This window comes from Benincasa hispida, chromosome 1 (genome assembly GCF_027475165.1).
Source record: "Benincasa hispida cultivar pf3 chromosome 1, pf3_genome.v1.1, whole genome shotgun sequence".
Classification (NCBI taxonomy): domain Eukaryota; kingdom Viridiplantae; phylum Streptophyta; class Magnoliopsida; order Cucurbitales; family Cucurbitaceae; genus Benincasa; species Benincasa hispida.
The window spans coordinates 66,430,569-66,455,250 of NC_143478.1; the positions used below are offsets into that span (position 1 = coordinate 66,430,569).

At 37.0% G+C, this 24,682-nt stretch overlaps 1 long non-coding RNA gene across 2 annotated transcripts; it reads left to right on the forward strand.

The window, feature by feature from the left end:
• The first annotated feature begins 19,153 nt into the window (after positions 1-19,153).
• On the forward strand, positions 19,154-24,283 carry LOC120074004 (uncharacterized). 2 transcript variants are annotated; one of them, XR_016526357.1, is made up of 3 exons: positions 19,154-19,551; positions 20,285-20,369; positions 24,038-24,283. It is a non-coding gene; the product is annotated as an uncharacterized LOC120074004 (long non-coding RNA). The 2 variants fall into 2 exon arrangements; XR_005480865.2 differs by lacking the exon at positions 24,038-24,283 and adding an exon at positions 21,226-21,538 and having other exon boundaries at positions 19,193-19,551.
• Positions 24,284-24,682: the final 399 nt, after the last annotated feature.

Genomic DNA, 24,682 nt, shown 5'->3' on the forward strand with positions numbered 1-24,682 from the left:
AACCAACGCCTTCTTAATTTCTATCCTGGTCTCTTTCTAAAATATTTCTAATCTTTAGGGACCACAAGTTTAACCTTAAAAAAACCTTTACTCGTTTCCAGGACATTGCATGATTTATTTCAAACTTTCTTCAACCGGGGTGTTTCCAAGTGATTTTTACCCTTGTGCGATTTAGATATTCTTTTTGTGATCTTGCGCTGATCCAAGTGTCCAGCCTTCGTTTTGGCTTGCCCCCACAGGTGTCATGTGAGCATCCAACTACGAGCAAGGCGCTCTTTCTCAGTCTAAACTCATGCCCATTTCTTTTGTTTGGCAGCGGAGTTGCGATCACTTGATTTATGCGTTGATCACGATTCCTATCTTCGTTTTGGCTTGCCCCCATGGGTGTCATGTGGACATCCAACTGTGAGTAGGATTCGATCTCAACGTTAATTTTCTTTTTTTTTTAGATTTAAATTTCTAAAAGTAGCAAGGTTGAAAATAAATACTAGCAGCCTCAAATTTATACATAGAAATGTCTTCATTACTGATAGACTGAAATAACTCATGCGATGCTCTTAGGATGTTTTGTAAAAATCGTTTTGAAGGAAAGCTGGTGGACCACTAACTTTTAGAAATGTTTCATGAATTGACTGTCCGGAAATTAAGTTGACTCTAGTACATGCGGTCAGAAATAAAGGCATGAGTTTCATCATTGAAATCATAATTGGTACAGGGAAGAATGCGTTAACTAAATAAAGTAATCAAAATTCAATGATTGCGTCAAACTAAAGAGGATGCGATAATAAATTTTAGCAATATTAAAATGAGATGTGAGAAGTGCAAAATTTTGAATAAAAGAGTCAAGGAAAGATACAACCCCCAAATTTGCTCTGTTGCCCGCATCATCTGTGATCGCATCCTTGCTTATGGTAGGTCGATTCTTCAATTGCGATGGGCTGATTGAACTGGTCACGTGTTTTTAGGTTATCGCATAGCTCCACCACAATCATTCACTACAATCATTGCTAAATATCAAGAGGGTAAAAAGTATGAAAGACAGAGTTGGAAATTTTAAAGAGTAGTTTGTACAAAAAGTGAGGTAAGTTCATGAAAGAAAGATATAAAAAATGATACTAAAAAAAATTGCGTCCCTGATGAATTTGTGTCACATATCAATGTAGGGACTGCTTGTTTCTTCTTCAATCTGGATTTTTCAAGTCCACGAAGGTTTTCTCTCCTTTTCTTATCCTCTGGGATCTTGATCGCCTCAATCCTAAGCTTCTTCCTATTGATGCTCATCGTGATCTTTCCTTTGTGCACATCAATTCGAGCTTGACCAGTAGATAGAAATGGTTGTCCCAATATGATAGACACTTCTTCATCCGCTTCATGATCTAGAATAATGAAGTCTACGATAGAATGAATTTATCAATTGTGACCAAGACATCCTTCAACTCTCCCTTGGATGTACTAGGGACCTGTCCACAAGCTGGAGAGTCTCCGTCGTAGGCGTCAGTTTTCCCACATTCAATTGTTTCAAGATTGAAAGTGGCATTAAATTTATACTCACCTCAAGATCGCATAGTGTTTGACCGATGTAGACCCCTCCAATTGAGCAGGGTATCGTAAATCTTCCTGGGTCGCGCATCTTTGGTGGGATTATAGTGTTTGATATTTGCGTTAATGCCACCGTAGCGATCTTTCCTTCATCATTCTGCTTCTTTCTTAGTCTTTGCGGGAATGGTGGTAGTAGTACCTTCTCTGTTTCGTGTTCTAGAGGCTTAGAGGTGGATGCAACTTCCGGTTTCATCGTCTCGGGCTCTTTTGATTTATCTTGTTCAATGGGTTCTTGGATTCCATCGCATTCAGCAAGGAGACTGTTAGGAATCCTTTTTTCCCTGTGTTCCCCGGGTTGTGAGGGAGCTCAGTTGAGCTCAGCAGCGTCCCTTATAGTCTATTTTTCAGCTCTTCTGGAATCTGTTCTATTTGGATTTCTAGATTGCGGATGGAAGTCGCCTGATTCTGGAGGACCATCTCATTCTTCTCAATGTACTGCTTTAATAGGTTCTCCAGGGAGGATGATGGTGGTGCTTGCGAGATGTTGGCTTGATGTTGCGGTTGACCGTTAGTTCGTTGGAAAAATCCTGGCGGTCCCTCATTTTGCACCATAGGTTGGTAACTTTGTTGTTGGTCATTTTTCAAGCGAAATTGGGGTTATATGTATTAGAGAAAGGGTTATTCTTTACGAAGTATACTAACTATGGGTTTCTTGGACATTCTTCAATAGGATGCGATTCACCACAAGTAGCACAACTGGTGCTCGTCTGTTCAATTGCATTGACCTGCCCTCTTTGCATTCCAAGGTTGTTGATTGCGATGCCCTGTAACAGATTGATCATCACATTCATTTGATTATGTAGAGATGCAATGGCCCAATTGTTTGCGTTACCTTCTCGAAGTTTTACTCGTTGATCGCTTTCCTACCAATCTTCATGATTCTTTGATATACGATCAAGGATATTCTTCGCCTCATCATAAGTTTTATCAAGCAGACCACCAACTGCGGCCGCATTGGCAGTTGTCTACAAAGCAGGATTCAAGCCATGGTAAAATATTTCCATCTTGAGACAGTCTAGTAATCCGTTGTGCGGACAATCTCGTACCAATCTCTTAAACCTTGCCCATGCGTCGCTGAGCGAATCGTCTATTTCCTGTTCAAAATTCGTAATTAACTTCCTTCTTCTTGCATTCTTTGTAGGAGGGAAGTATTTCTTCATGAACTTCTCGACAACTTGTTCCCACGAAGTTATCTCCCCTGGTTTGAGGGAATATGCTCATTTCCTTACTTGATTGTATAACGAAAATTGGAACAGCGTGAGTCGAACTTCTTCAGTAGAGATATTTGGGAACACAAAGGTGTTACAAATTTCAATAAAACTTCAGAGATGGGCGTGCAGATCCTCGCCCCGCCTTCCACCAAACTGTCTGGTTGTCTGGATCATTTGTAACATAATCGGCTTCATCTCAAACCTCGATCCATCCAAAGCTGGCCTCATGATTCCTAGGGAGAAATCATATAGGTTAGGTGACGCATAGTCCCTAATGGGTCTATTGCGTTCGTTCGCCAGAAGAATTGGGTTTTCCATGATGTTGTTCGCATTTGCGGCTCTTTCTTCCATTTGTTCCGCCATTCTGGGATTTCTTTCTTGTTATTGTTGGCGGTTGTTTCTTTGTCTTCTTCGGAATGTTCTTTCGATCTCTGGGTCATAGTTGGGATTAGGAGCGTGTGCTTCACTTATGCGACGCCTACTTCTTCCCTTACCAAAGGAGTGGCAGTGCATAGAGGTCGAAAGTTGCAAAGAAAATCAAAAGGTTTACTGTTAGCGTAATATATACTGCCGTAGTCCCCTACAACGACGCCAAAAACTTGATGCATAGTGAATTGTGATGCAATTATGGTGTGAGATTGCGATGATGAATTATATGGTGAACATGAAAGTTTTCCTAATAAGACTCAAGTATAAGCCTCATTAGGTTTCCTAGTAAGTCTAGGGTCGAACACAGGGACTACTGAGTAAATATGCGATAGTTACTTTGATTCTCTCGCGGTGGTGAAAACAAATGAGTAGGATGGTGTTTTGATTAAGAATATTTCCTATGCGATGGAGTTTGAACAGAGAGTTGATGAAATCGAGAGTTACAATGAGTATGTGATGAAGGGGTTGAGAAGGGGTTTAGCTAACACTTCTTAAGATTACGTACAAGTTATGCGATCATGCTACACACAAACAACAGCACGTCATCTCTCAATGCAAATGCCATAATTCCTATTTCTAGGATGCATGTGATGTATATGAAAATGTCGATAGGACTTATATTTAAGCCTCTATTCTTTCCTATCCGATGTAAATGTTGCACACATAAGAGAAGGTGACCGCATACAACCATATCCTATTTCTAGGGTGCATACGATGTGTAGATGGCGATAGAACTTATGTCTAAGTTTTTATTTCTTGCTTATACGGTTCTAATCTAACTCTCTCAAGCCTAGATTCTAATCTGACTTTCTCAAGTCTAGATTCTATCTTTATACTACTCTTTCAAGTATCTCTAAAGGGTGAATGACGTAAACATGAGACAAGATGATCGCATAAAATGTAAATCTTAGGTCATGCTAGCTAAGTACTTCTCAACTCATTCAGAAATTTAGCTACTCATGCGAAGTGTGGAGAGATTGAACATATATTGAAATGAGATTTCCATTTTCTATAAATAAAATGCTGAATACAAAATAACAAATGGAATTTAGAGATAAGAAGCCCGGTAAGCAATGTTTTGCTTTCTGTGGCCTTTTACACTGTCGTTTTCATTCCAACTCTGCCCAGATGAATATTCTTGCTTTTGCAAGTGTTGGCCCTCTCTCCCTTCGTAGCGCTTTCTGGCAGTCTCTTGATCTGTCTGAGAATGATCTCTCGGCTCCTCGTCTCCTTGCTCGTTTTTGTCTTCTAAGTATAAGTATGAATATGTATGTGAACAGACTATCGGCTCTCTAACTTGTATATTCTATGATATCTCTTGTTAACCCTTTTACAATGGTGGTCTTCAGTATTTATAGAGCTCAAGGTGAAGCAGCTTTTCTCTTTAATGATTGCAGAGATGGACAGTCATTAAATCTCCTGCTATGATGCGCCGATTAATGGTCACCGAAAGTTGAGTGTACTTACTATAGTGTGGCTTTAATGGCTTGTCAACTAAATTCGGATTTGACGGTCATCAGCTTTCCGTCCCATCAGGATTTATTATGCTGTCACCTTGATGCGCAGTCTTTATGCGACCACCTTTTTTAGCAACTTCTCATGATCGCATATGATCACATGACTTTGCGATCGCAATCTTCTAAGCATGCTGATGCCTAATTCCTCTGGATCGCAATTTTACTTGCGCCAACGCATTTTTCTTGCACAAAATAAGTAAATTATTTGCTTATATGGGATGGGAGCATGCAATCATAATCTCTTCAATTTAGCGCTTTTGGACATAATATTGCTTATTTTTACCGTCGCATTCTCTCATTATTTTACTTATTTGAGCTGTAATAACGTGTATTTCTACCCGTTATCACTGAAACTGAGAATTCGCCATCTTTGCCTGACTCCACCCTATGAACTCTCTCATCCAGATAAGGGTCACAATGTTGCGCATCAATAATTCTCTGCCTTAGACTCGGTCGCATTGACAATTGCACTAACTGTGTCGTGACCTTCACCACTGCCACGCTATTTATGCCCGCTCTAGCTCCTTGCACAAATGAGTCTGTCTAGTAATGAGGGCTGCTGAATGAACCACCTTTCTACTTCCGGCATCTGCCACTATATTTGCCTTTCCTGGGTGGTACAAAATTTCGCAGTCATAATCCTTCACCAGCTCTAACCACTTTCTTTGCCTCATGTTCAACTCCTTCTAAGTGAAAAAGTACTTTAAACACTTATGGTCGGTGAAAATCTGTATCTTCTCTCCATATAAGTAATGCCTTTAGATCTTGAGAGCGAAAATCATTGATGCTAATTCCAAGTCGTGTGTGGGATAATTCTGTTCATGTTTCTTTAACTGATGTGAAGCGTAAGCAACTACTCTGCCCTGCTGCATCAGTACGCGTCCCAACCCTTTCTTGGACGCATCACTGTAAATGACAAAACCACCTGATCCATCTGGTACTATAAGAACTGGGGCTGAAACCAACCTCTTCTTGAGATCTTGGAAATTATTCCCACAAGCCTCATTCAAAATGAAAGGGGCTCCCTTTCGGGTCAACTGAGTCAATGAGGCAGCTATGCAAGAAAAGTCCTTTACAAATCGTCTATAGTAGCCGGCTAACCCCAGGAAACTGCATACCTCACTGACTGTGGTTGGACGAGCCCAACTCTTAACTGCCTCAATCTTTGCAGGATTCACAAAGACACCTTTCTTCGATACTACATGCCCTAGGAAGGACACCTGCCTCAACCAAAACTCACATTTAGAAAACCTAGTATACAGCTTATTGGCCCTCAACGTCTTCAAAACGTTTCGCAAATGCTCCTCATGTTCGACCTCTATCTTGGAATAAACCAAGATGTCATCAATAAAAACAATCACAAAGGAATCGAGGAATTCCTTGAACACCCTATTTATCAGATCCATGAACACTGTTAGGGCATTCGTTAGACCGAATGACATCACTGTGAACTCATAGTGCCCATACCTCGAACGAAAAGTTGTCTTGGGTATGTCACTATCCTTTATTCTCAGCTGATGGTATGCTAACCGGAGATTAATCTTTGAGAACATCGTAGCTCCCTACAACTGGTCGAACAAGTCATCAATCTTGGGGAAGGGATACTTGTTCTTGACGGTCACCTTGTTCAGCTCTATAATCAATGCACATCATAACGATCCATCCTTTTTTTTCACAAACAAAACAGGTGAACCTTATGGTGACACACTAGGGTTTATGAAGCCCTTGTCCAATAACTCCTGCAATTAAACCTTCAATTTCCTCAACTCTACTGGTGCCATCCTTTATGGAGCCTTCGAAATAGGGATTGTGCCTGGCTCCAACTCAATAGCAAAATAATTCTTCTGTGTTGGGTTTTATGTCCTAAAAACTTGTAGTTTGTAAAATAATAAACATTTTCTATTATCAATATACTTGTTATTGATCTCATAAATTGTATGAAAGTCTAAATCCAATAAACTAAGACCTATGATTATTGTATGAGTACTTGAACTTTATGCGGAGACATAAGAATGGATCAAGTTCGAGTAAATAGTCAAAATGATCTATGGTACATGAATGAGGTTGGGTACCTTATTCTGGTAACACCACTAGATGTGGCCTACTCTGTAGTTGTTACAAAGAGTTGTAAAGTGCTACATACGATGTGATCCTAATTCATACATGTTACGACATGAGGAGTGGGCCATCCTATGTAATGAGTTTGCATAAGATAAGGACCAAGAAATAAGTCACTCTTACTTTATAACGCTGTTTACTATTTAAGACTGACTATTTCACCAAGATGACCGAGGTAACTCAATCTTAATCCTGAGCTAACTATGAACTCCTGTTTATTCGGGATTGCCCTTAGATTTGCATATTTGACGGTTGGCTCAACTGCGCCGGCTCAATAAGACTCCTATTTCAGGGGTAAGACCAGATAGATAGCTGGGGACATAGGATGCAAGACGGAGTTCACGCCTACCCGATTTGGGGAGAGAAAGGTTGTTCTCTCAAGTACTGAATCCAGGTCTTGAACAAGGGGCCCCACCTCTCACTGGGATAAGAGAGTTTGGTTTGGTGATTGGATCACAAGCCAGTTGTTCATTAGAGGATCAGTAGGGACTTGAGGAATAAGACGTAATCTCGGGGGTAAAACAGATATTTGACCCTGCCGTTATTACGAACAACCTGTGAAGGGTCGACTTACTGATTATGGTTAAATCATGTGGACATAATATATCTATAGTGAGGGGAGTGCAATTATGGGCTTTAGTGGAATGACCCATTAGTTAACGAATGGGGATTAATTTGGTCTAATGAGTTTAGCCAATTAATCTTGGATCGTTGGAGCCCATGATTTGTAGGTCCGCGAGGTCCCCCTATTAGCTCGTAATGAACTAGCTCTAGAATAGCGTGATAAGTTAATTTGAAACGTTCAAATTAGGATTAAGGGAATTAGTAATTATATATGATATAATTATATGTTTAATTTTAGAATTAAACGGAATAGGAGAATTTATATATTTTTAAATATTATTTAAATATATAAAGATGGATATGTGTTAAAATTAATTTAATATTTGATATTAAATTAATTAAGTTTTATTTAATAATTAATTTATTAATTTAATTAATTTTTTCATTTTAAAAGCAAAATAGATTTAATAAAATCAAAATTTGATTTTTTGAGATAAAATTGAAAAGATAAATCAAATAAAACACAAAATATAAAAAAGGATTTTTCCATTATCCATCACCTAAGTAGCTCACACATGAAGCAATATCTTAGCCTTGTCTTCTCCAAGCATGAGCTGTAACTCATGCAACTCTTCTCTTTGCATGTTGATCTGCAATATAATGAAAAGATTAGAGTGAAAATCGAGCATGTAATCTATAGAGAATTTTAGAGAAAATTTGGGTTGAAGAAAGGGTTCTTCAACAAGGTTGCTGCAGTGAGCTTTTCTCCTTCTACCCTTGATTCAAGCTTGTTTTGAGTCCCAAAACTCAATCTAGAGCACCAAGAGAATAGTGGGAAAGATCTTGAGGTGGTCTACAACAATATTTGGAGAAGATAGCAGCTAGTGAAGGAGCTTTGAAGAAGTTCTACAAGACGTATGTCTTGAAACTCACTTTTTTATGCAAAATCATGCTTTATATTATGCCAAAATTAGTGAATTTGAGTGCTTAGATGATTCTTGTGCTTCCGCTGCTATTGATACAATCCTACATCCTGCAGCAGGAGCAGTTCCGGAAGATCCTCTGAGAAAACGTCTGGAAAATCTCTCACTACTGGCTCTGAAGTCAAGGTGACTTCAACCTCTCTAGTGTCAACCACACTGGCCATAAAGCCCCAGGCTCCTTAGTCAAACAGTCTACTAGCCTTTAATTCTGAAACCACTTTGGGTAAGACCACGGTCTCAACCCCTTTAAACTTAAAATTGGCTCCTATCGGTGGGGGGGTGGTTAAAGATGACCTTCTTATGGGAGCAACCTATGCTGGCATGATTAGTAGCTAACGAATCCATGCCCAATATTAAATCAAAATCACGTATATCGAAAATTATCAAGGTCACATCCAATGCGTGATTTGCTATCTCTACCTGGTATGCTTTTATCTTTTTTGTAGCTAACATGATCTCTCTTGATGAAGTGGAAATAGACAGTGCAAAGGGCAAAGGTTCTTACTCTAACATGGCAAGCCTTACAAATACGGAAGATATAAACGAGTGCGAAGAGCCAGAGTCAAACAAAACTAAAGCATGGTGCCCCAAAATGGGAAGCGTACCTATCACCACCGTGCCTGACTCGGCCTCACGCCGTGTGGTAGAAAACACCCTACCCTGCTGCTGTTGACGACTTGGGCCTCCCTGAAACGAGCTTACGGGATGGCCTCTAAGTTCAGGCATGTTCCTTCTTGGGCATTTCTTTGACATATGCCCCTTTTGGCCACATCGATAACAGACCCCAGAGTCGGCTAGGTAACGTCCTCAGTGTCGCCTACCAAAAGAAGTACATATCAGCCTATCCTCCTTGATAGTCACAACTTGGGAGCCCTGCTGTCCCACGGACGGGGAGCATTCACTATGTTATGGTTCCTCTGTTGATGCTCAGGAGCCCTGGGCTCAACCTTTCTTTTCTGACCTGTAGAGGTCTCAACCCTGAGCGGCCTCCTTTACTCTTCTCTCACCTGGGAGTCGGCATCAATCTTCATGGTGGCACGCAGTGCCACAGCATACGTCTTGAAGTTCAAAGCATGTACCAAACCTCGTAGTTTGCTCCTCAGACCTTGAATGAATCTCTCTGTCCTCGCTGCCTCGATGGCTACTAGTTTAGGAGAAAAGTGGGACAACTTATCAAATTCCTGCTCATACTCCTCCACCGACATAACATCTTATTTCTAATTCAAGAATTCTGCCTACTTGTTGTACCGGGTGTTGGTCGAAAAATACTTTTCATAGAAACGCTCCTTGAACTACCCCCAGGTTGCAAGTTCCCCACCAATATCAATCATTTTCTCTGCTGAATACCACTAGATTACTGCGTTGCCAGTCAACATGAAAACTACACATTGGAGCTTGTGCTCTTCCGAGCACCTCATAAAATGAAAAATCGTCTCGATAGATGACAACCACATCTCTGCTTTGGTGGGGTCCCCCAATGATCCATCAAAGAAGCGAGGGTCAAACTTCCTGAAATCCTTCAGATGTTTAGCCTCAAGAGACAGGCCCTGCATGTCTCTACCCTACGGTCGGGTTTGCTGTAGCTGCTCATGTGGCACGGGTTCCTCCTGAGCCTGGTTTTGGGCATTCTGACCTGCCATCTTGTTACGGATCAGCTCTTGCAATTTTTCCATTAGGGAGGATGCAACATCTTCACTAATTCTTTCTTCCATTGCCTTCTCATCGACTTGGGTCATAGGTGGATTTGGACTTATCGGGACAGTCTGGCTACTCTCAGCTCCCTCTTCTTGCATCCCTCATCTAACAGTCTTTCTTGCTCTAGGTTTAGGTGTCATGTCCTGTCATGAATGCATAAATTAGCTATCTACCTCTGGATCTTTCTCAGAAATCATGCTATTAAAACATTACATCACTAATCTCATATATGCACTGAAAACTTTCATTAGTACGACATACCTGGCGATGACGAGGAATCCATTACTGGGCCATAGGGACTATCTAGACTTACGTAGTAAGTCAATCTACAGAACCCAAAACATGGGCTCTGATACCAACTGTAACGACTAGACCCGCTAAGACTTAAGTTAGGTCGTTACTAAATACATGCATGCATGGAACTTAAAACGACACCCTTTTATAGTGAAATAAATGCTAAATAAATAAGGTAAGATCAAAAGTCCTTCATTAAATTCAAATATTAAAACAAATAATAGGTTACCCATAAATCATAAATGATAATAATAAGTATGAAAACAATTCGTAATAATAAGTTTCAAACAGCAAAACTGAAAGTTGAAAAAATCATGGAAAGAAATCTAAATATCATGAGCAGAAGCATAAAACTGGTGCCAGTGGCTCGATCACGAATTTCGCTTGTCAATCGTCGGTGCGTCTCTACCTTTACCTAAACAACAACATGAGAAAGGATGAGTATAAAATACTCATTAAGTAACCCCACTACTTGGGTCGGGCTAGGCATTTATGTCCTCTAGATGCCTACCTTTGGTGGAACATAAAAACTGCTCTAGTCCTCATGGGACACATACATACATGAAAAACTTGTTTCTATCCTACTGTAGTTAAGTATGCCCACTACCTCTGGTGAATCCCAAAGGAAACCCAACCCCTGGTGAATCCTGAAGGAAACAAAACCCCTGGTGAATCCCGAAGGAAACACAACCCCTGGTGAATCCCGAAAGAAATACAATCTGCTGAATCCCGAAGGAAACACGATCTGGTGAATCCCAAAGGAAACACAATTTCGTGAACCCCAAAGGAAACATAATATTTGGTGAATCCCAAAGGAAACACAATATCTGGTGAATCCCAAAGGAAACACAATATCTGGTGAATCCCAAAGGAAACACAATATCTGGTGAATCCCGAAGGAAACACAATATCTAGTGGGCATCTAACTAATCAGTAAAGACACTATCACAGTTTCAACATCACAATTATCACAATATGGTTCTATAACATACATATACACCTCAACATCATGGCTATACAACATGCATATATGCCTTAATATCCTCATATCAAATTTAACCACAGTGAATCAAGTATCACCTCTTACTAGCATGCAAGTATCTACTATACAAATGAATCTTTTAGATTCTCATACAAGAACATATATCAGTCATACTATACTATCCATCTATCATGCTATCGTTATGTCATAATATTCATCCATCATGCTGGCATATATCTAGTGTCTAGCCCGTGGGCAGTTCTAGTAGTAAAATTACTTACCTCAAAGTCAAATTTCGATATTAATCCAAACTAATGATCTCCAACAAAATAAATCTTGAATTAAGTCCCCTAATACAAACATAATACTAAATTTCAATCTTTGGAACTAAGACCCAAACATACAAATTTAGTCCAACAATCACCACTTAACTTACCCAAACGAAACTTGATCAACAAACACTCACAAGATTTCGACTCCAAAATCTCCTCTTAGCAGATTTTAAAACCCAATGGATGACGACTTGGAACCCTCAAAATACTTAAAATTAAACCATCATTTAGTCCAATAATCAATAGGTGCCCAAAAACCAATAACAAGGATCACAACGCTTACCAAACTACTTTCCGAATGAACTCAAATCTGTCGGGCAGCATGTTGCGCATTCTGAAGTACTCCAATCTTGGATCTAAATTCCAAATATAATCGGCATCAACCAAAAAGAAATCCAAAATTTAATGGGCAAAAAAAAACCTTCCAAAACTTAACCTCTCTTACCCAAATCTAAGAGTCTGACGAAGACCAAAGCGGACTCGACGTGGTAGGGACGATGGCAACTAGCATAGGTGCGGCTGCGGCGACGGACGTGCGGCTAAAATGGCGGACGCATGATTGGAGGGGATCTGGACGAGTGATTCGGTTGGATGGAGGCTCATGGCAGTCACTCGGAATCCGATCCAAGTGCGTTCGGCTTCAGTGCTCAGGTGGCTCGCGACGGCGGCGGGATGGCTACTTGTGGCTCACGGACAGAATGATCGGCTGAAAGGGCAATGCGCCGGCGTTCGGCTTCAGATCCGGCGAGTCTAGTGAATGACGGTGAATGGCGCGTCAAGGTCGGCGACTGCTCGTCGGCGTTGGGCTCGGTGGCAAGGGTTTTCACGAGGGGGGAGGGGCACGCAGCGTGAAGAAGAAGGAGAAGTGTAAATTTGTTTTTATAAACATAAATAATAATAATAATAATAATAATAATAATAATAATAACAACTAAAAGGGAAATAAAATAAACTTTATTTTATTCTTTTCCTTATTCCACTTTATTTTATTAACTTCCTTTATTTCCCAAAAATGAAATTAATTCCTGCCATTAATTTTCAAATTGGATAATTTCAACGTCAAATCCATTAATTTCCCGCGATTACAATTGAAGTCCAAAATTCCAAAAATGCTCTCAAATAATAAAAATTACTTAAATTACATTAATAAAAAAAATGTGAGGTGTTATAGTTTGGATCGTGAGATTCCTAAGTTGCACCTGCTGATTTGCTTTATGCGGCTCTTGTTAGTCGTTAAACAATGGCTATCCCCTCGAAGGGTTGTAACAACTCAAACTCCAGAAATGGACAGGATTTCTTAGGTCCATTCCCAACCTTGACTCTCCATTTCGATAGCATCGTTGGGGCCGATCTCTGAGGTCTGAAAATGAGGGTTACACTTACAGTATTACTAAAGTATTAGTAATTTCTGACCGAAAACGATAACTGAACGACTATAGGAATAAGAGTTATTCTGGAGATAGTGTTTCGTCAAAATTTTTTTCCTCTAGTGAATGAGTATTTTACTACCCCTCGGTAGAACGTATTCTAACTCACTATATTATAGTTGCAAATAAATAATGGTTATGGGTATATTATTACTTGTTTTACTAAAAAATTGACTTTGGATTTAGTTGCAACTAATTAGAATTTGTTTAAATTTTTCAGCATGTCAAATTCTTTTAGAATACTCGTTTCTGATTTATGAAACGGTAAAATCAAATCAACAAACAAATTTCTAGTAGTTGATAATTCCAAAAGAGTTTTAACAGAGGATTGTCCTCGATCTCCCAACTGATCTAAAGTTTTGAACTCAATAGATGAGAATGTAAAATTCGAACAACAAAATAAATATGATTTACTTGTTATCGAAGCATGTTTAGTAGAAAACGATAAAACCTGGATAATTGATTTAGGTACCGCTAATCATGTCTGTATTTTTCCACAGGAAACAAGTTTCTCACAAGACAACTTAGCTAATCCATTTACGAAGGCCCTCTTGGCTAAAGTATTCGAGGGTCACCTAGTAGGACTAGGTTAATAAGATATTTGTCACTAGGGCAACTGGGAGAATTTATGGGTCATCGGATGCCCTAGTTTATTTTATTTATACCTTTTATTCTCTCAGTATAACTCAACATTGTATATATTTTTGGGTTGTATGTCCTAAAATGCGCAGTTTGTAAAATTAAAAATATTCTATTATAAATAAAGATGTTATTCAACATTTCTTCAATAAAGTTGTTATTGAATCTATTAATTGTGTTCATAAAGTCTTAAATCCAATAAACTAAGATCCATGGTTATTATATGAATACTGAACTTTATGTAGAGACATAAAAATGGATCAAGTTCGAGTAAATAGCCAAAACGGTCTATAGTATATGATTAATATTGGGTACCTTATTCTGGTAACACTATTGGATGTGGCCTACTCTATAGCTATTACAAGTTGTTGTAAAGATACTACAAACGAACTGATCCAGATTCGTTCATGTATTGACATAAGAAGTGGGGGCGTCCTATACAATAAGTTTGCATAAGATAAAACCATGAAATACGTCACTCTTACTATATAACGTTGTTCACTGCTTAAGACTGATTATTTCGCTTAGATGACCTAGGTAACTCGATCTTAATCTTGAGCTAACTATGAACTCCTGTTTATTAAGATTATCCTTAGATTTGCATGAGTGAGGGTTGGCTCAACAACGCTGGCTCAATAAGCCTCTCATTTCAGGAGTAAGACTGGGTAGATAGCTGGGGACATAGGGTGCAAGATGGAATTCACACCTACCCGATTTAGGAATAGAACAAAAGGTTGTTCTCTTCAGTACTGTATCCAAGTCTTGAACAAGGGGTTCCACCCTCTCACTGGCCTGAGAGGGATTCGGTTTGGTGATTAGATCATAAATCAATTGTTCATTAGAGGATCAGTTGAAACTTAAGGAACAAGACGTAATATTGTGGGTAAAACAACATATTGACCCAGCTCTTATTACGAACAACCTGTGAAGGGTCGACTTACTGGTTATGTTTATATCATGTGGACACAAATATATCTATAGTGGGGAGAGTCCAACTATTGAGTTATAGTGGTGTGACTCGATAGTTAACGAATACTGATTAATATGGTCTAAAGAGTTTTAGCCATTTAATCTTAATCCTTAGAGCTCATGATCTGTAGGTCCATAGGTCCCTCTACTAACTCGTAAAACATGAATATCTTGAATTATTAAATTGAGTGAATTTGGAATGATATCAATTTGAATTGTTCAAATCGAATTTCAATTTGAAAATGTTCAAATTGAAATTAGGGTTTTGAGTTTGAATAAATTCAAAATCAAATTGGGGTTTATTTAATTATATTTGATATAATTAATGTTTAATTTGTTGAAATTAAATGAAATTAGAGAGTTTATAATGTTTAAATATTGATTTAAATATTAATTACATGAATAAGATTCATGTTGAAAATTAGATTTGTTATTAATTTGATATTTCATAGTAAATTAATTAATTAATTAAATATGTTTAATTAATTAAAAATCAGATTACTTTCAATTTTAAAATTCAATTTGAGAAATTGAATATTGAAATGTTGAATTTGATTAATTGGGAATTAATCAAATTGAATTTAATTAATTTGGAATTAATTAGATTTTTGGAAATTAAGGAAATCGAAAATTTGAGAAAGTGGGTTTTTCCCAATTTTCTCAAGCATGAGGTGTGTTCCTCATGTAATCACACAATTCCCACTTCAATTGTTGAAGCAACTGCTGGCCAATTCCATTGATGAAGTGCTTGCATGCTGAAGGTTAATAAAACATTGAGAATTATAAGAAGGAATGATGGATTCAGCTGGAAAATAGTTTTATGTGACTTCTTCCTCCTCCTCTTCAAACTCACAAAGAACACCTTCACAAATTCACTCAAATATGAGTTTCACCACTCAAATTCAAGGTTGAGAATAGTAGAGATCTCTTGGTGGTTCACATAGAGTGGATTAACGTGAAGAACAACTTGGAATTGGAAGAAATCATCAAAGGTATGTTCATCTTGAAATCCACTTCTGAAAATGCGTTTTAGCTTGCTTTAGAACTCAAACCAAATGTAATTAGAGTGCTTATTTATTCTATTTACTTCTGTTGCATGCTTGTGTATTCCATCAGTTAGGTTGTTGTTCGAGCTTTATAAATATTGTTTGTTTTGGGTCAGGTAGAACTAACGACACCTACTTAGCTTCAGACAAAAGCAGTAAAAGTTTTTCACCTAGCTTCCTCCAAGAAGGGCAAATTTTTAATGTCGATTGCTTGACGTGACGTATTCTCTATCAAGGTACAAAGAAATTCTCGTATTTTTATGGTCCCTTCTTGGAGGAGTCAATATAAGCCTGGCAAGGCTATAACGTTCTTCATCTTCTAAAGAGAACCAGACAGGTCGAATTTGTATTTTTTAAAAAAAGGAAAAAAAGAAAAAAGAAAGAATGAAAAGACTCGAATGACTCAATAGATTCGAAACAAACAAAAGACTCATCAGACTCATGAGAATTAGAGGAGCAAAACTCGAATATATACGAAATACTAGGAGTTATAACAGGGCGAGGACTATCGATCTCTAACTCTATCACTTGTATGTCATCCGGTTTAGGCTCAGGATCCTCCTTAGCCTCATAAACTAGCAAGCAGAGAGTGGCATCCTCATGATCACTGGAGTAGTAGCACTACACAAGGAACTCTGCCTCCGAGGTACAGACGATGGATTTCTCTAGCACGCTCTCCACTGCACGACCTCTATCAACTAGGCAACATGGTTTGTAAACCCTAAACCCTATTTTCCCTACTTAAATATGTTGATTAGTATGTTAAGTATGATTAACTCATGTTGATACCATGATTGTAGGAAAAGGGCTTGACGATGACTAAAGAAGAAGAAATAACTCTTAAGTGTTAGAAGCATAAGGCTCCTGGGTAAATAAGATGTCTTTGTGCTTAGTAGGAAGAAGGAATGAGCCTAAGTTTTGAACTTTGTGTTAAATGACTAATGATTAAGGATGAGTGCGGCAACCATATGTGTTGGTTGAGAATAGGTTGGGCGCAAAAATTGCGTTGAGGCAAGCACTATGCGTGAGCCAAGCTTTGTGTTAAGGCTAGAAGGCGTGGATTCACGCGGCATTGGGCAAGGTTTCCTTAGGCGCTAGGCAGTGTGTGCATGTGGTGGCTGGGCAAAGGCTTGCGTGCAAGTGAGGCCATGTGATGGTAGCAAGACTAGGCGATGGCATGGGGAGGTGTTGAAGCACGCGTTGGCTGAGTATGGTGCATGTGACCAGCAGAGCCTTGCGATGACGAGTATTTGAAAAAGAAGTCGTGCATTAGTGATTAGTAGAAGCCTTCAGCTTAATCACCAATCTATATGGGCCAGTTGTCGAGGTTTGGGAAGTTAAGCCCACTTATTAGGCTAGCTAAAGTTTGAGTTGAAGCATGCAACTTTTATTATAAAAGGGAGTTTCACTTCAGACATGCGATTTAGCCATTCTATTCATGCAAAAGAAGAATTTTCAAAGTTCAATAGAAGGTTGATGAATGTTTTTGCTGCTCTTAGGCTACCAGAAGAAAACTCCTAAGGAATCAAGTTGATATCTGAAGATTCCTCATGAAGGTCAAGTTCTGGGTGACTGGGAACGAGATGTGAAGATTGAAGGTTTTCGATCTGACCAAGAAGAATTTGAAGCTCAAATTTTAAGGTAACCAATTAAGATATTTACAAACAAGTTTGTAGAAGGACATTTTGCAAAATAAAGTTTGGAAAAAGAGTTATTCAAGCTCAAAGTTGAATATGGAAATTTTGGTTGATTAAGTAGGCAGCTGCATCAATTGAGTAAGCAGGTAGCTCGACCAGCCAGGCAGAAGCGCTAGCGGACGTACGCGTGAAGGCAAGAGTAGGTGCCAGGTGTTCTGCCAAGCGTGTGCGCAAGGTTTGCACTGAAGTGCACATGGTGTGGGGTATGCGACAAGGCACACATAGACACATTAAGGTGGCATGCGTTGGTGCATGAGTGAGGCATATAATGTATAAGTGTTGTAGGTGTGCCAGCACAAAGGAGCGCTTGTGACCACATAAGCCAAGCAACACAAGTTAAGGTATTTTTCTAAGTGTTGAACACATAAGTTGGATATGCGTTGGGAAAGGAGTTTTGATGCTCTAAGTTAAATGTGAAGCTCGATTAAGTAAGTTAATCTCACAAGGGGGCTAATAACATTAACCAAAGGTGTTTATCATTTCCATAGGGTTAACACCAATAGGGAAAGCTTATCAACTCTAGGAAAGACGCCTAAGACTGTGAGTGACAAACCAAGTATTTATAAATGTTTAGTAAACGCATGTTGATTTAAAAAGATTAGTTTCATACTTTTCTTCATTTCTAAGTATGATTAAAATAGTTTCCTAGCAAACTAGCTTACAAAGAGTTTTCAACGCATGCTTAGTTTAAAGGTGTTTATGAAAGCATGATTTAAGTATATCTATTCTTAATGTTCATGAGGCATGCAATGATAGGTTCCATGCTATATGACGGATATGATTTCAGCACATGATCATTTAATGAACGTATGTTTTCAAGTATGCTTATTTCAAAGAATTAGTTTTATGGCGATTATGATGAACTCGATACTGAAGGACTTAAGAAGGTATCTGGACCCTAGTACCTAAGGTATGACGATACTTAGTTATTACCACGGGCATGTAGGTGAAATTGGTGTTGGTTGTGTTGAGATTACTCCGCACCAACAAAGGTTTGACATTGAGGGATTGAACAAAAGGGTTCTCTCTCAATTAAGGATTATGTTAATTAATGTTTTCTAGCAAGTTAGTTTTAAGTATAAGTTTGCTTGGTAGTTTCCAGTACATATGTTTTATATTGTCACTTATTGGGCTTGTAGCTCATTCTTTCAAATGTTTTCTTTTCCCCAGGTAGTGGTCATCTCCCTAGAGGTTAGCTGTGTTACTCTGCCACTTAAGGACTCAAGTTAAAATTCAAAGACAAGAGTGAAGTTTAACTGTTAATCTTAGATATGTCATTACTTATGTTCATGTTTAGGGACATGTAAAGAGTTTTTGGTGAAGAATTCGGTGAAGATCCTTGAGCGGAAACGGGATCAGTCTCAAATTCCAATTTTCACATAACTTACAATTTTACATAATTAAACATAGCATTATGCATTTAAAATAAAATACAACATGCTTATAATAATTTGAACAAAAGACAAGAAGAAGAATTAGGGTTTTACAAAACACTACTACAAATTTTATGTTACTTGACACTTGCAACTTTTAATTACTTACCTTTTTAATAATAAAATGTCAAGAAAAATTGAAAAAAGGCGTAGGTTCACATTTTTACAGATTGCTTTCACGCTAACATAAAACTTGACATTTCTAAAATATCAAGTTTGTTATGTTTTTAATTAATACATTTTAAATATCAAGTATAATATTAATTTTTAAATTTATTTTATACCTACAAACCCTAATTCCTTAAAACTTATCACTGTCTCAGAAAAAAAAAAAGCTTATTCTCTTCTTCCAATCCCTTCACGTGTAGTCACTCAACATTTCTCCTTCTCTCCATTCTTCACCATCTCTGTTCAAGCGCCGTCTATCTCCATTCACCAGCGTCGTGGATCTCCATTGACCGTTGAGCGTTCGTTCAAGCATCTATCTCATTTGAGAATTTGTTCATTTGTTCGTCATGGATCTCCCTTCAAGTGTTTGTTCCAACTCAGTCGATCGTCGAGCTCCACCGGCCTTCACCAACAGGGTCCTGCAGCAGATAAAGGTTTCACAGTTCAGGTAATCTGTTTGAGGGGGCAGTCGTCATTGTCGAAATCTGGGGAATCCCCCTCGATCTTCTGTTATTTATTCCAGTTTACATGATTTACGGGTTGACCCTCTTTTTTCAATTTAAAAAATTTAGAAAAAAAAAATGAATATATCTATAAGCAATAAATCCTCACTTCCCTTGTATTTTCTCTTTTTAGCTTACTAATAAGCCTTTTCGCCCAGGATTCTCTCTTGGAATTTCTCCTAAAATGGATTACTGGGTTGAACTTTCTCCTTCTTTTTCTTTCTTTGAACATCGAAACTATAATCGTTTGGTATTGAAACTATTGACTTTGGAATTTCTTTGAGTTGATTTTTATTGTTGCTTGTTGTTCTCCAACGAAGATGAAGTTCTTTTTTGTTTTTTTGTTTTTTTTTTGTTCATGAAATAGACTATTGATGCCCTCTCTGGAAACAAACTTTACATGTTTGATTTAAGATGCAATGAATTGATTTTTTTTGTAGAATGCCTTAAATGTATGAGCTAAACTTTTTGCAGGATGGGGGCATACGCTTCTTTTAGTTTAAAGAAAACTTTGGCAAACTTCTCTTTTTTAAACTATTTTCACTAGTCTTTATTCATGCAAGATGGTTTATTGAACTTATAACTATTGTTGTTTGATGAAAATGTGTGAAAGCAAAATAATGTACTATACGTTTCTTTAGTTTTTTTCCTTTCTAATTCATCAAATGGGTTTCTTAGGATTGTAAGAGTATTTAGCAGCAGAAGCCGAATCCCTTCAAACACCAAACAACAAGGACCCAAGCCTTTCGGCAAGCACCAGTAGGTAATACATTTTCTTTTATTTTGCAATAATGATTCATTGAGAAAATATAATGTTTTTGTTAGTTTTCTTCAAAATTTTCAAAGTGGAATTAGTCATTTGATTCTCCGTGTCATAAATTAAGTTTCTGTTATGCTTAATTAACTTATGATTCACTTTAACATTAATGCTTTCATAACATTCTTGTTATATTATGGAAGGGTTAAATATGAGATCCACAGATAATTAGTTAGTGTGTTAGGTAAGTTGTAAATGAATTAAATAGGGGATCTATTAGGTAAAGGATTTAAAGTTTCAAGGTATAAAGAATAATTCTAAAATTTCAAGGATTTCCCGACTAAGTACACTTGAGATGATATATATAAGGAAACATCAAATGTATTGTGTAATTGTTGATAATCAAATAGGAAAGTTTTTTTTTGGTGATATTTGATATTTTCCTGTGTTGATAATGTAATAGGAAATTCAACTTTATGTTTACTTTCACATATTAGGATTTTTGGATACTATGATAATTTCATGGATACTATGTTTCTTGCATCCATGATTGGTAGTTGAAACTTTTTTATAGTTGTAAAGTGACTTCATCTGAATTTATACATTCTTTTCTCTTCCTTTTATTTCTTTAACTAGAACTCATTTACCCTAACTTTTGTCGGAGGCATATGTTAAAGTGTCAGGTAGGGGTTTCTCAACTACTCCCTGTTTCTCTATCAACCGAATAGGGTTTGCTTCATGCTTTGATAGTTTGTGTAAATATATGCTTTATACTCTGTGCAAGCTTTTTTTAGGTTTAATTAATTTGTTTTTAAATTCTCTATTTTATACTTAAGCAAGCATTTTTTTTTTCTTTTGCAAGTTTTCTTAGATAGTAACTATATGACCCTCCAAGCAGACAACTAGTTCTCGATCTTCAGACTTTGAAGCACTCTATGTACATATTAAGTAATGTAATTTTGTTGATAGGTTACTTGTTATTAAACAATGTCATTTTCTTTGTTGTGTTGCTAGAGTGAATTAGTTAATCTTAGTGTTTACTAAAAGTTGAGTTGTGCATATAAAGAGAATAGTTGAGATTTTATTTTGCTCATGTACATGGGAAAATAATGTTGTAATTTCGGAAATTGTTCTTATGAAAGATGATAGTTGAATATATGGATTTTTTTAGTCAATATTTTGAGTTGATAGATGCTAAATATGTAATATTTATTTAGTTGATGAAATTATATCATAGGAATTCAAGGAAGGAAATGAGAATATCAATTGGGGTATTTAATTTGAAAAAAAAAAAGACATACATGATATTGGAATTATGTCAAGAACTAAATAACTTATAAATTATTAAGTGTCAAAATGAACACAAAAAAAGGAACGTAGAGATAGAGAAGATCGACACACAGATATACGTGTAGCTACGTCTACGGGTAGAGGGAGAATAATATTATTTGAGAGAATGTTTTTCAGAAATTACATCAAAACAGTGCCTCTCCAATCGTAAATTACTACAAATAAATAAATATGCTGAACACGAAGTGCCAACAACAGATTCAAGGCATTTTAACAATAACAATATAGTTACAAATAAAAAACATCAAGAGTTATCATATATGATACGTGATCAATGTCAAGAATCAATATACTTGACATGTCACATGTGTCAAGTATATTATCTTTCTTGATATCGTAATCGTATCAAAAAACATTTGTCTTGAAGTTTTTTTAAAATCAAGTTATCACATTATACTTGACAGTTGAATCCTTGACACTTTTATAAGCGTTAGGTATACCCTTTACTTACATTGGAAAAACGTCACATAATCCAATTTCTGTAGTAGTGAAAAAACATTACCTTTGAAGAACCATTCTTCAAAAACCTTCTAAAAAAAATCACGAACTTGAAACTCTAATTTATCCCAAATGGCCACTACCAATTGGTTTTCTCTGTATTCTCTAGGATGAGAATCCAAAATTTTGTAGGCCCTGACTTTTTGGAAGAAGAAGAGAAGTGATTGGCAGGATAAGAGAGATTAGGAGTCTTTTCTTTTCTTTTTTTCTTAGAGAGAATCTTCTGTCATCCTCTCTCTCTCAAACCAAGAAGATGATGGTATCTCCCAATCACCCATAATACGTCGGTTGAGAGAGAATAGGGGAGGAAAGTTATTTCCTCTCTTCAGTTTAAAATTAAAAATAAATCTAATTTTAATATATATATATGTATAACCTATAGTTTTAATTCCCTCATCAATGGTATTTAATATAAGTTTTATTTATATTAAATTTAATTATATGTATCCAATTCACAAAATTAATATTTGAATCAGGATCAAATATTTATTTCTTCTCAAATAAACTTTATTACACTAGAAGAAATTCGGGCTTCAATGTCGGTTGAAAATAGTATTATCGGATATATTATGTCTGTTGAAAAAAACGGATCTTCAATGTCGTTTAAACCGACATTGAAGATGGCCTACAATGTCGGTTTAAAACCGAGATTGAAGGCCTCCCATTATTATTATTATTATTATTTTAAATTTATCAAAATTTTGATTTCCCTCTCGCGCGCGCGTGCCCTAAAATTCATCTCTCAGCTCTCTCACTTTACCAAAAGTACTGCAACCCCCGATCGGTCGTTTGCCTACCCAAACAAACTCTCTCCTCTCTCAGTAGCTTCTGGTCAGCCTTTTGCCTTCAGGTGGGGTTGTCTTCATCGGGCGATCATCGGAAACGAGCTCGTCATCCAAGCTTCTCCATCGCAGGTATATTTGAACAACATTTTCGTTTGCCTTCAGGTGGGGTTGTCTTCCTCTGTCATTTGATAGTTGAATATTTGAACAACATTTTCTTTTGCCATCGAACCTAATAACCACCAAAAGAGTAGCTTATCTTGTTGTATCCATTTGAGAAATTTTGGGTTTATCTTCTTCAGAGCAGATTTATATTGCTGTTTAGTTGAAATTGGTTTAGCTAAAAGAAATAAGCATTCTGTCAAATTTATATTGTTGTTTAGCCATTCAACCTCATACTTCATTAGATGGTGCATTGTTACACAAACAACAGTGTCATGAATCACGATGAATGAAAGAAAGGATGAACAAATGTTCTAAAAATAGTCGAACCAAGAACACAAATGTGTTATCCATGTTTATGTTGCTTTCTTCAAGGCATTGGAGATTAGCTGAACTCTCTCTCTCCTTGAAGAGTCCTTTCATCCTCTAAATTTCATAAACGTCCTTGAATCTCAATGGCATATACAACCTAGTAGTTGTTCTGTTACTCATTTACTATATATTCTGGAAACTTTCATGTGTTTACATTTACTTATAGTTTACAAATGGTTTAATAACTCTTTATATCTAACCAATCCATCTTTTGATCCTCTATCTTGTTGTTATTCAAGTTGAGCAATATGGTTCCTATAGAAGAAAATAAGAAATTAAGGCACTGATTATCCTGCACTTTAGTAAGGAACATTATTTTCGTTAATCTTTTGTAGCTTCGTGCAGTAGGCCTTTTTTCTCTTTCGTATATCTAATTTATACGTAAGGTGGTTAATGGTTCATGCTTGTCATCTCCATGTTACTGTTTAGAGTCCTTACCTCCCATTGGCTTTAGCTTAGAATTCACTGCCAGTTGTTGTGTGGTGTTGAGTGAAGTTTTTCATTTGTTAGGTTCAAGTTTGACGTGTAAGGCTAAATTTTGATTCTTGGGGATTTGGAAGGAAGATAGGAAGATTGCATTGGACGTGTTTTAAGAAGGTTGACAAGTGGAGAAGGTGCACCCAACACAAAAAGGACTTCATAACAACATTAATAACAAGGACAATGTAATATTTATAAGATGCTTATCTTAAAAGTCTAGTTGTTCTAAATTTGTTGAAGTTGCATATTTTTCAATCATAATTTTATGCTTTTAAATTTTTCCTTGTTATTATTATTATTATTATTATTATTTTTGTAGATTAAGTTGCATATTTTACAATCATGGATAAGTCATGGATGAAAATGAATAAAATGTCAGCTGAGTATGGTTTAGGGGTCGATGTGTTTATTAAAAATTGTCTACAACATTCAAATATACCGAATGTCATGAGTTGTCCATGTTTGAAGTGTGTTAATATAAAGACTCTAGATGTGAATAAAATAAGAGAACACTTATTTTTTAATGGTATAGATCAAAGTTATCAGACATGGATTTTTCATGGTGAATCATTATGGATTAAGAGGAACAATGAAAATGTGTCTACTAGTGAAAGAGACGAAGCTGATGAGGATGATGTTGATGTTGATGACACAATTGGAATTATTTTGAAGAAT